Source organism: Boleophthalmus pectinirostris, unplaced genomic scaffold (genome assembly GCF_026225935.1).
Source record: "Boleophthalmus pectinirostris isolate CB_2022bp ecotype Guang Dong unplaced genomic scaffold, ASM2622593v1 HiC_scaffold_9, whole genome shotgun sequence".
NCBI lineage: Eukaryota > Metazoa > Chordata > Actinopteri > Gobiiformes > Gobiidae > Boleophthalmus > Boleophthalmus pectinirostris.
In genome coordinates, this window is record NW_026571541.1 from 16,839,274 (window position 1) to 16,851,531 (window position 12,258).

Sequence of the window (12,258 nt, forward strand, 5' to 3'; positions counted from 1 at the left end):
TAATCTGTGAGACCAGAGTCAACAGGCAGGTTAAATCTGGGAGACAGCTCTGATAGTACCTTTCAGGTTTTACAAAGAAATGCTTTTAACTCCAAAAGAGACTGTTTGATTTGGATTCTTGCAGATTCAAAGGTCAGATGAGTGATAAGCACAAAGGATATAGTGAGAATATCAAATAAGATTCCTGTTCAGGGCCATTTAAGGGAACAAGAAACATAAAAGTTATAGTACTTTTCTCAATCTAGTTTGTATTTTGTGTTTGAATATAATGGAGCCTTCTGATCACAGTTTTTCAGCGGCCTCAACAAAATGGGAACATAAACAAGAATTATTAAAAAGCATCAGTTATCAAATATGTTTAAAAAAGAGGCTTTGATTAAAAAATAATAATAATAAAAAATTGAGCTAGCTGGACAGAAATTTGTGATTAGCGCTGATGAGCAGACCCAATCCTCAGGTGACGGGGGGATGTGTTCATCTTTCAGACTTTCTAACTGGAAGCGTAGTAAGTTGATTTTTATGCCAGATGCCCTCCCAGTTGCACATGACCTCAAAATAGGGTGTACAATACAGACCACTACTCAGACATGACAAGAGCTAGGAACACAAGAGGAGATTTGTCCTGGATGTGTATAAAGTCGTCAGCCTGTCCTATTTTGATATATAGGGCCATAGTAGTATAACAGTAAACCAGGTTGTGTCATGGTTGGTGTTGAAGAAGATCCTTGGGGATGACCAGGAAATGCTTAGCTCAGTGCCTCAGTCCTGCTGACAGTGGCAGATCATCATTACTGAGAGCTGAGTAAAGTGTGTGTGTGTTTGTGTATGCGTGTGTGTGTATGAGTGTATGTGTACTCAAGACCTTAAGGTCAAGGGAGATGGAGGAGAGAGTGAGAGGAGTGAGCAAGGGAAGGATGAAAAACAGATGTTGGTTTGTGGCTTGAATTGCTGATACTGTAGATTCTCTCCAGCCAGCCGCTCCTCTCCAATCACTTTTTGACCTTTTTGTTTTCGGTGATTGATCGTGGCGGCGCATGTGATATCTTCTCTATTATCTTAAGTCTCTCCTTCTTTTTTGTCTTTCTGTCATATTAGCTGTTATTTCTTCTGGTGTAAAGTGGTGCATTTATTGAACCTGACAGCTTCACCCTGTTTGAATTTCGATCACTTTTATTTCTGTCAACCAATGCGATGTATATTTTGTCCATGGGTGCTCTGTTTACACATGAGGGGAGTGAGCCATATTTTTGAGAATGAATCTGACATGGTAACCGGCTCTAAAGTGATTGAATTGGTAACCTTTGCACCTGTAGCATCAGTCATGACACTCGCCATACACAAATCTATGGATGGATTGTCACACAGCAAGTTCTGCTTGACAGGATCTATATTCTATGGCTGCACAATGTATATATAATGAAACATGTTTAAATTATTATTGTCTCTCAGTTTACGGACTAAGAGAATTATAAATTTGAAAAACAAGTTAAAGCACCTGATTGTTTTTAATGGTATCCCTGCTAAACAGCTAAACAGAAATGGTGAATTTCAGTATTATAACATATCTTTTTAAAGGGACCTTGCCCTTTAAGTAATTTTGGTACTTATAGACTGATATAGGCACTATGTTCTTATTGTCTGTGAGAAATGACAGCATGACTGAAATCACATGGATTTCATTAGGAGGAAAACTCCTGCGTTTATGTCAGACTGAATCAGCCATCTCTATTTTATTGTTTCATAATACTGCAGCAGATCAGGTCTCCTGCCCCTGCGACCACCCACATACATACACACAAACATGCATGCACATACACATGCACATACACATGCACACACACATGCACACACACATGCACACACACATGCACACACACATGCACACACACATGCACACACACACACACACATGCACACACACATGCACACACAAGACTGAAGCTTCAATTTCACTCTGTCCACATGATAGATGTTTTTATAACCAGACATCAATCCATACTGTTCAGGGGCTGCTCAAATGCTGTGTTTTCTTGACAGATTGCCAATAAATAACCTGGAGACACACAATAAAAACCAACATATATTACACTAAGGATGGGTTTTAATTTTGCTCTGTTTAATAGTAAATAGTGTTTTAATAGTAAATTCTGATATGAAATTATGACTTTCATTTGCATAGTCTTGTAGATGCCGTTGTGGTTGTTTTCAGGAGCTGTCCATGAAAGTGGTGCTGATTTGGGTTGTTTTCTGTGGTAGTGATGGAGAAAGACCACCAGAGGGAGGTGTTGTGCTGTAGTAGTCTATTCAGTGAGTTACATGTCAATATTGTTATTGTTTAACATACTCAATATCTTCATAATTCTTTTTTTTTATATATAATCAAGTGATAGTAAAAAATGGGCTATTACAGTCTTTTCAAGCAAAAAAAATAATAATACATAAATAATAATAATACATAATTTAAATAATTAGATATATTATAGAATTAGATATAGCTATATCTATATCTATATATCTATATCTTCTCACATATGCGATTTAAACTGAGCTAACCTAAGGCAGCCTTCACAATTTTACTCTAAAAGTACAGTTTCTTGAGTCACCTTGTAACTATCAATTACATCTAATAATTTTTGTACATTTTTATTAGGCTGGCATATCTGATTAAGTCTAAGTATCCACAGTGCTAATGTTTTGGTAAGTGAAATGGACAGATCAGGTCTGACCATCTGGTGCTCATAGGTGCTGTGAGACCCGGTGAGCCTGGCCAGTCTTCTGTCTGCCAGCTGTCAGGTGTCTCCTCCATAATAACTTCATCAATGACTGCAATATTTCACACCCATTTTCTGCTCTGCTCACCCACCCTCTCCACTTGGCACAGTTAAAGCTCATTTTGTTTCCAGCCATGTACCATCGACTTGACTTTATCAGGTCATGCAGCTGCGGTAGTGGTAAGAATGTGGCCCAGAAGATAAAGGAGGTTAGAAAGTAAGTGTATTTTAAGTACCCCAGTAAACATGAAAACAGGACATGATAAAATACTACTTTCTTTTGTGATAATGTCATTTTAATTGCTTGTAAATCTCTCTGTTAACAGGGTTGTCCTTAAGTAACCCACTAAATGCAGTACAAATTCAACTTGATCAAGGCTTTCCCACTGTAACTGATTATAACCAGAAGGATGCACAGAATGTTCTCCCTCGAATTCCATTATATCTTTGTAATCCGGCACCAACTGTCACGGAGCTGGCATTTTTAATCTAATTCAAATCTAGGCTGCGTTTTATTTAGAGATTAGTAGACTTTTTTTTGTTCGTGAATGTAAATACACAGACTGATCACCTTACTTCAGTTGGTAATTTGAATAACAAGAGATTATAAATTTTTATACCAGGCATTGCTGGTGAGGTAAATGATCAAATGAATCAAAGTGCTCTGTGTTCCGCAAAGAAGAAACTGTGGTGATGTGGCTGTAACCAAGTTTGCCAAATATTATATTTTGATTTACTGGTGTACTTGTTTTGATACTTTGCAGTTGATGTCATTAACGTTCCTTGGCTAAGATCACTGACAGCACTACTGTTAGGAGGTCTGTTACTTAGACGTCATCTGAGCTTTATTTCTACACAATCTGACCAGAAAGAGCTGACCTGGTTAGGACAAGTATAACAAGTGAGCTGATTTGTGCTGTTAAACAAGTGTCTCACACAGTTAAATTCAGTAGCCTGCGAGTTTTCAGATGATCTACATTTTTTTTTGTCTGTGTTTGCTAATGTGGGCATTGTGTCAACATGGTAACCGCAGAATATTCCGCTAATAGAGATACACGTAGAACACCCTCAGCATGATGTCAATATCATAAATGTTCTGGAAAACACATTGCATTTGTTTCCTGTAACTGGTCTTGCTTCTAGGCCTAATTGCACCTAAATGTGTTTTTATTGACTAAAACTGAGAGTATCCAATCATTACAACGGCAAACTTTAACTTTGCTCAGCTTGCTTTGCTGTGCTGCCCCAGACATTTTTAAAGAGGCATTTCCAGTCTCTACCGTGGACCAAAATATCCCTGCAATGATTTATGGTAATTATGCAAATGCAACATAAGGCTTTGCAGATTAATGCTAACCCCACCAATCTATTCACGACGAGGATGGGTGTAGCTGGATACGTCTTACAATCCTGTTACAGTAATACGTCCAGAAAATGTAAAAACCTTGGGCGGGCGATTAGGGATTTCCTTGAATTGGTTTAGTGAAGCTTTATGGATGATCGTGAGTCTTAAGTCTTTATTCATTAAGTCTTGTTAGATGCAAATTGATTATTTTATGAATTGATGGTTACTTTTTGTATGCTAAAAAAAACTACAGACCCCTCATTTAGAGTAATTCAGAGGCATGTTCTGTGGCTGAGTTTAACCAGTGGTCCAAATCTGAACAGTGACTCCAGAAAGTGTCACTATAAAAATAAAATACTATATTGTTGGGTGTTTGCCTGTATCCTTCATAACAGTATTGAGTTTGAAAGTTCTTGTTCTCTCCTGCGTATAAGATAGGCCATTCAGACTGACAGCTTTGGCAAGATGGAGGAGGACCGCAATGACAGAGCAGCCAGCGTATTGATTGACAGAATCATTAGCCTCTGCGCCCTGTCACCTTTTCCTATGTGAGCCAACGCGATCCAAAACCCACAAAACTCACCACCTCTCATTAGAAAGTAATTAAAATGTCTCAAATTGCTAATTATATGGTTTCTACCTTAACTTAAATGCCTTTCTCTATATCTGTGCATGGAGCAGCCTGCGGACATGTGAAGGACATCGGTGACTATCATAATTATGTATGAATGAGGGGCTTTGTCTGGTGATGTGTGTTGGGGCAGTGGGCTCTGACTCGGTGCTAATCAACTGCCAGCACCTGTCAGGTCCTACATGGGCCCGTTCACACTTGGGACCAGCCATGTCATATGTCCTTTGGTGGGCCCCCTAACTATTATGTATGATATAAATATATATATATAACACATATTGCAAAATTTTATATATATTCTCTCTATCTATATATATATATATAGACAGAGAGAGAATGTATTAGATATAGATATAATCTATATCTATGCAAGAGAATGCAAAATCCTTCATGCTTTTAAACATGCTTAAACTCTGAAACAGTATAGACTGATAACAGAAGTGTGCCATCTTGCCTTAAACTTAAAAATGTGTAATTTATGCAAAAGTCATTGAAGTCCATGCCCTATTTTTAAGGCAAGCAATTTATGCAAAGGTCCTAGAATGTCCTCCAAAAGTATATTGCAAAATTATATTCCATAGCATTGAAGTGTCAGTACGCTGCCTTAATTGTTACCTCAGAAAACCTTTTAAAAGGGTCCAGCTCTTTCTATATGTGACGTCATCTTTTCTTTGCACTACCTATGAGTAATCAGACGGGGGCGCTGTTTTGCTTTTGTAAGGACAGCTACTTTTTACACACAGTACAGTAATACACATTATGGTATTATTGGTATTATTATTTTATTAACATTTTAAGTACCTTAATGCTAAGGGGACTTTGGTGTTATTAAAAGAGGAAGCCAAGCCTACTTCAATCTCTGATCATTTTAGTCGAGGGCCTCTTCTGCTCTTAAAGTAATTCATTATCAATCTATTTGTAATTAACAAAGTGATGTATTTGATTGTAGTGGTTTGTCTAGTACACTGCACCTCCTGAGTCTTTTTCTTCTCTCCATCTACCTCTCCTCCTTGTGCCTTTTAATTTCACAGCACTTCAATTAAATATTAAAGTGTTGGAGGATTACGTCAGACTAGAGAGCTGAATCTGCTGGGGTCTTTAGCACGCATCCTATGTAGAAATAACTAGTACTGAGTCTGTACATTATCACACATACAGTGTATCATTCATATATTTTATATATTTAAAACAACAACAAAAACTTAAAAGTTGCATTTGAATGAGCATGGTTTTATACTGAAGTCCCTACCTCCCTGCCCTACCTCATCCTGCTGCAAACTGTGTTAACTACAAGATGTCTCATAAATAGTGCAGTGCGTACTCCTGCAGTGTGCATGTACTTACACATCAGCAGATTCAGAGAGTAGGACCTGCTTTAAACCACCACCAGACAATAGAAATGATAAAGATTTGATTTTAAGTATGCCATACTGAAAAACTATTATTCTTAAGCAATGAGTAGTTGAGTTTTATTTTAATTTCATCAGTTAATGGGGGCCCATATTACCCTATTTTCTTATCTATTATATTATAATGGCATTTCCTTATCACAAACATACCTGATTTGTGTTTTGTTTCATTCACATGTTTTATACAAAAATCCAGCTAATTTAGGCTGAGTTCTTCTCACAGACAGAAAACACGCTGTTCAACCTTGTGATGTCATATGGTGACAGAGGAAGTGCTCCACTTTGTTTTTAATTCCATACACCTTCACTAGAATCATTTGGAGAATTTCAGCTCTGGAAATGCCCAGCTTTACTGAACCAAAGGTAAAAGGAAGCTGTTAACATGAAAACTTCTGCTTCATATCTTCACAAGGGGCAACGGTATTTTGAGCTCTGGAGATGTAGACAGACTAATAATATGTGTGAATGAAATAAAACACAACTCCAGGTATGTTTTTGATTAGGTAACAACATTTTAACATAAAGGACCTTTAAAAGAGCTTGGAACTGTTGTCATATTTTTTTATATAAAATTTTCATCTCTCCTTATGTTAACCTAATAGAGATTTTAAGATATTAATTTCTAAATTTAGCATTCATTCAAAAGTATTGTCACTATAACGTTATATTTTATCTTTCTCTGAGAGAAAACCAAGTATATATGCACAACCTAATTAAGGCACTGCCATATCGTTATGAAACCTTCCAGATGGAATGACCGCTGCCATATTTAATGTACTTTTATGTGTAATCAAATTTGATTGGATGCAGTCTGAACCTCATCATATTAAACTCTTGTCGACATGGTTGTCATTCAAAGAAAACAATGCAATCATTCAGTGTTAAACAGATGGGAAAGACGGTTTGGGGTTAAAAAAGGTTCTATATTGAACATCTTTGTAGCTGCTCAAACTACTCATCAACACACAAAAATTGGATGACATACAATCCAGCAGAAAACAAAAGTGTGTTATTAAAATGATTAAAATTGTAGTGGTTCCTGAGCTAAGCGAACATCTGCCTGATCTGATTGTCGGCTTGGCGTGTTTACCAACAACATCACAATTAGTATGGAGTCTACATTACTCTGGTTTGCTAATTGCTGTATTGAATATTCATGTTAGGTACTGGAGTGGAATTTGTCCCATCTACATGACTCCACAAATGAACAAGAAGGGAGTCACTATGGCTCATTAATTCTGTGTCGACTTGCTGTAGGATCCCACCTGAGTAGATGCTGAACAGAAAAGGTGTTTTGTTCCTATGTAACAAGTGGTACCTTTTTAAAATAAGCTCAGCAGCAATCATGTTTAGCTGTCAGTTTGCTCAAATAAACAAACCCGGCATATGGCTACACATACATACAGAACATGCCAACAACAGAGGCACCGGGAGTGTGTGTCAGATTTATATGTGACAAGATTGTGAACATGTATGGCACACAACCGGTAGGATTTTCATGTCTGTGGTGGAGGGTGCAAAGGAACAGCCTGCAGCACAGCGCATATCCAGCTTCATTTAACAGGCTCCAGTCTCTATTATCAGCACCATCATTATTCCCTGCCCTGGCTGTCTTCGTCTTCTTAGAGTCACCAAAATATCAACACATGCTTGGCACTCGTACAATATGCAGTACATAAAAGTAGAACTCAAAAACATAAGTATGGTGCATGTAATCTAACTTTTTGGGAATTCTTGAAATACATAATAACAAATATCCTATGAGGTGGTGAAGTTGAATGTTGTATTTCAAGTGGTTGAGTTCAAAATTCAAAACACTTATTTTACTGAAGTATTTTAGTGCACTCGTACATCAATACTTTCTTTAAAAAGTACTTCTTACATGCAAAATATGTAATGTCCTTCAGCTAAGGTAGTCCTGACCCAACAAAGTGCTGTGGTGCTCCCTGTTCCTGCCCCAGAAGAATTGAAGTGTGGGTCAAATGAAAAGGACAAGTTTCATCATGGGGACAATAAAGTATACCTTAATCTTAGCCTTTTGGAAAGAAATTCTACTGTTCTCTCTACAATTTAAAATATTTGTTCTCAGATGTTAGGTGGTTACAGTATTAGTGAAGCCAGTGATGGTATCAGTATTATTTTTATTAGTTTACTTGCATTTTGGCTTTTATAAGATTATTATTTACTTTAACTTTTATAACCAACAATAAAAAGTCTACAGTATAGACATTTGCATCTGCTGTCTGTTACCATTGTCCTTTGTATTATTGGAGTATAATGATAGTTACAGTTACTCATTGTCTAATGTGAAATGTCTGAAGAATGCAAAAGAAAGTTCATTATGTAAATTTGAAGAGGGGTGGGATTAAATTGAGTTTTTTTCTCCCCACTCCTTTTTGGTCACAATTGTTCTTGTTGTTCTTGTTTCTATTATTCTGTACATTCATAATTAGCATATCTTAAATTTGATTTTCTATAATTTTGTACCCACACATAACTTATACTTCGGTCTGCAGCGGCTACTTAACATTTAACAACTCTTGGTTCATGTCAGAGTCTCTATTTAGCCATTGCCCCTGCTTGGCTTCAGTAACATTTGAGCAAAACTGTCCATGTTGTCATTCAAGTCGAACAGTGCTAGTGCCTATTCACCCCTGTGAGGCCGTGCTAATAGTGAGAGGAGCTGCTGGGGCGTGGAGCTCTGTGTTACACTGAAGTGCCTCTCACACACACTGTGCTCTCGGATGTAACCATCTAAGCCCTGCGTCTGATTAAACACTGAACAGGCAGTCTTTTGGACTTCCACAGGGACCAGATTGGGATTTTGTTTCTCGGTTTATTGGTTTGGTATTTAGACTTTAGGAGATTCTGTCAGCTTTTCCCTTCCAGCATCACTATTGCAAAGCTTTCTAGGGTGTAGGATGTGAGCATTGATTTAGCATGTCCTTGAGCAAACCTTTTGTTTTATTATAGTTTCAGACAGGCAAAAACTGTACAATAACCAGTAATTTATGTTGCAGGATGATGTAGAGCAATCCATTTCATTTCATATTTTCTTTTTTTTTCTTATTTTTAGGGTGACACATCAATTTTTGGGGAGTTTGGAGCCAACATAGTGGACTCTTTTGTCTGGCAAAGCTTTCTGTTCAAATGAATAAGGTGCTGGAACTAGACCATATTTGGAACGTGCCAATCACAGTGGTTGATTTGTAGTACGTGTCTTGCGAATGCAAAAGACATGAAGACATATCTTCTCAAATATACTTGTAACATTCAGAAACTTTTTTTAAAAATCAGTCTTATAGAGTGTAGTGCTTTGCTTGTTAATTACAAATCTATGCTTTTCTCTCACTCCTCTTTTCTCTCCATGTTTGTTTTGACACCAATTTCTCTGATTAATCTTCCTTTTCAAACATGGCAACCAGAAATGGTCGATGTTTTAAGTTTGTTTGGTTTTTTTCACCTTTGTCCTGCTATTTAACATTTTGGAGTTTTTCATAAAACCAGTAGCAATATTTCTTACCAGACCTGTATTTATCCTGGGAAAGTCCCACTGAGAAATAGAATGGCGCTTCACATGGGAGACCAGACCAGAGATGGGTCCTTCATCTAGATGTTTTACTGATCTGGAAAATGATAATGATGGTAATAATGGCACAAGCAGTGAGGATCAAACTAGGAGTAAACTTGAATGTTGTACTGAGGATTGGTGAAATAAACGTAGGAAAAGCCTATTATCCTTCCCACTGAGTGCTCTTTTCTCCGGAGAGAAATAAAGTGATTTGTGATTAATGAAAAGATGTCCCCGTCCTCTCTCTAAGCCAACTTTCTCAGAGCAAAATCCATCTTCATAATGTGTAGGGAACGATTATGGGGCGGATAAACACAAGAATCAGCAACACACAGTATTGTAATCACATAAGCACTATGGGCCAGGCCCGATAACATGGTATCGCTAAGTAAACCACTTACAAAGTTGCAGCCACCTCCCTTTGCCAAGTACACTTAAAAAAACGCTTTAACTTGAGCCTGTAATAGCGCTGTGATATGGGTGCAGAAGTGCTGATGGTGCATCGTTTGTGAGCATTTTAAGGAGACGTATGGGAGGCAAAGAGGGACATTTTTTCTCCTTTATGGCTCATGAGGTTGGTAAACTGATATCATCTGAAGTGTCCTTATACCTAGAGCTCTTGAGCACACAAACACACATATATGGAAATACAGCGCTCGCACAGGTCACTGTGTGCTTCTCAACAGCAACAGTAATAAAAATAAGGTGAATGAAGCACAAATTTAAAGTGAGAATGGTTGGTGTGTCAGATTCTTCTCTACTATAGCTATGCCAAGATGAAGGCTGATACAGGTTACAGGTAAGAAATTACATGTAGCCTATAGGTCATGGCCATATGCTAACATAACGCAAACTTGTGCTTTTTTTAATTATTGTTTCTTGCTCATCACACGCTTCATTGCAGTCCGATATTGTTTATTTATAATCAATCAAAAAGCTTCTTATACAGCTATTTTGATAATTCTAAGGTGAGACGTACCATTTCTCTTATACACCACAAATACACACACACATATGAGATCAGAGTCATCATTCATTTCTACTTATACTTTTATTGTAGGATTTCCATAAGGTTATTATTGTTGTATTCATATGTCAAATACTGTATATTCATCACTTTCAGCATCATCACTAAAGTAAACCCTCCGCATTTCAATAATTCTTTAGCTTTACCTTACGGGCAACACGAAACTGTCCCACAAAACTCGGCCTGGTCTCTCTTCATTAATGTAAATGGGACAAGGTGTCTTTAAAACGCCCCATAGCACCACAAAATATATCTTCCAAATGGCCATAAAGTTGTTTCATCATCTACACCAGAGCTGGAGATGTAATATTCATTAGGCTGGGCAGAGTATCACACTAAACTTTACACCTCATCACAATATCAGTTTCTTTTATTACGTTTTGGTTCACTTTAAGTTCCCTTCTGTGGCACATGTTGCTTCTAATGCTGACAATTGTGTTTTCTTACAACTTCATGAATGACACCAAACCAGACTACTACGCATATTCTCATCAAAAATACGCACGCTGTATTCACTGCTTTGATTTGACAGCTTTCCTCCTCTGCATTCTCAAAACCACTTCTAGGGTTCACGAACTCTGAGGAAACTAGAGGCAAGAGAGATATATGGAAAAAAAGCAATGGATGATGGGTAGATGCTATATGTTGGCAGGAACATGAGAGGTAAGATGAAAAGATGCTTCCAGTAAAGCTTTGATCGGGGGACATTTTTTCAACGGCTCCTGTAGGGAAGAGGGCTGAGCTTTAGCTGAGAAAGAACATCCTGTCACTCTTAAAATAGTCATTTAAACTCGTAGTAGTAAGGCGGAGTCACATGGGAGTATGGGTAAAAAGTTCAGTGGGTACCAATAGGCAGAAACTTGCAAAGATGAAGTACTTATCTTCTATTTGGTATGTTTTGCCTGTAATTGTTGCAAACCATCTTGTGTGTGGTGTCTCGCATACATTTGTGCTATTAATTTATTGTCTATTTCTTGTGTGCACAGCAGCTGTGTAGCTTTTGAATATGAATACATATTTCATCAGATAATTTCCATTTCCCAGTAGTAGACAGCTGTCTCCCTGCTATAAAAATAGGAAAATGAAAATGACCAAGTTCTCGTTGGTGCACTATTCCAACCGCAGACCATCTATCATTCTGTATTTCTCTACTATTATGCCTGATTTGCATACATTTCAAAGTACTGTACAAATTCAATGCTGAGTCTCTTTCATTGTACAATGTGGGATTATTCTGTGCAGACCTCATGCTTTGTTCATCTCAGCTGTGTGGGCTTCCAATAAAGATCCATCTTATTCTCACAGTTTGAAGTTTCTGTGGTTCGAATCAATGTCATATTTCAGATCTGTAATTAAATGACAAATGAGAATGCAGATTCTTGATGCAATCTACTATATTGCAGTGTGAGATACTGTGTACAAACTTGTAGCTCACTGCTCTGTTGGAGGCCATAGTTAATTCTGATCAAATGTAACAGCCTCAGATCTTATTTGAATTCAAATA

At 37.5% G+C, this 12,258-nt stretch overlaps 1 protein-coding gene across 1 annotated transcript in view; it reads left to right on the forward strand.

The window, feature by feature from the left end:
• Positions 1 to 12,258, forward strand: part of schip1 (schwannomin interacting protein 1) — a 170,125-nt gene that overhangs the window by 49,849 nt on the left and 108,018 nt on the right. The window lies entirely within an intron of this gene.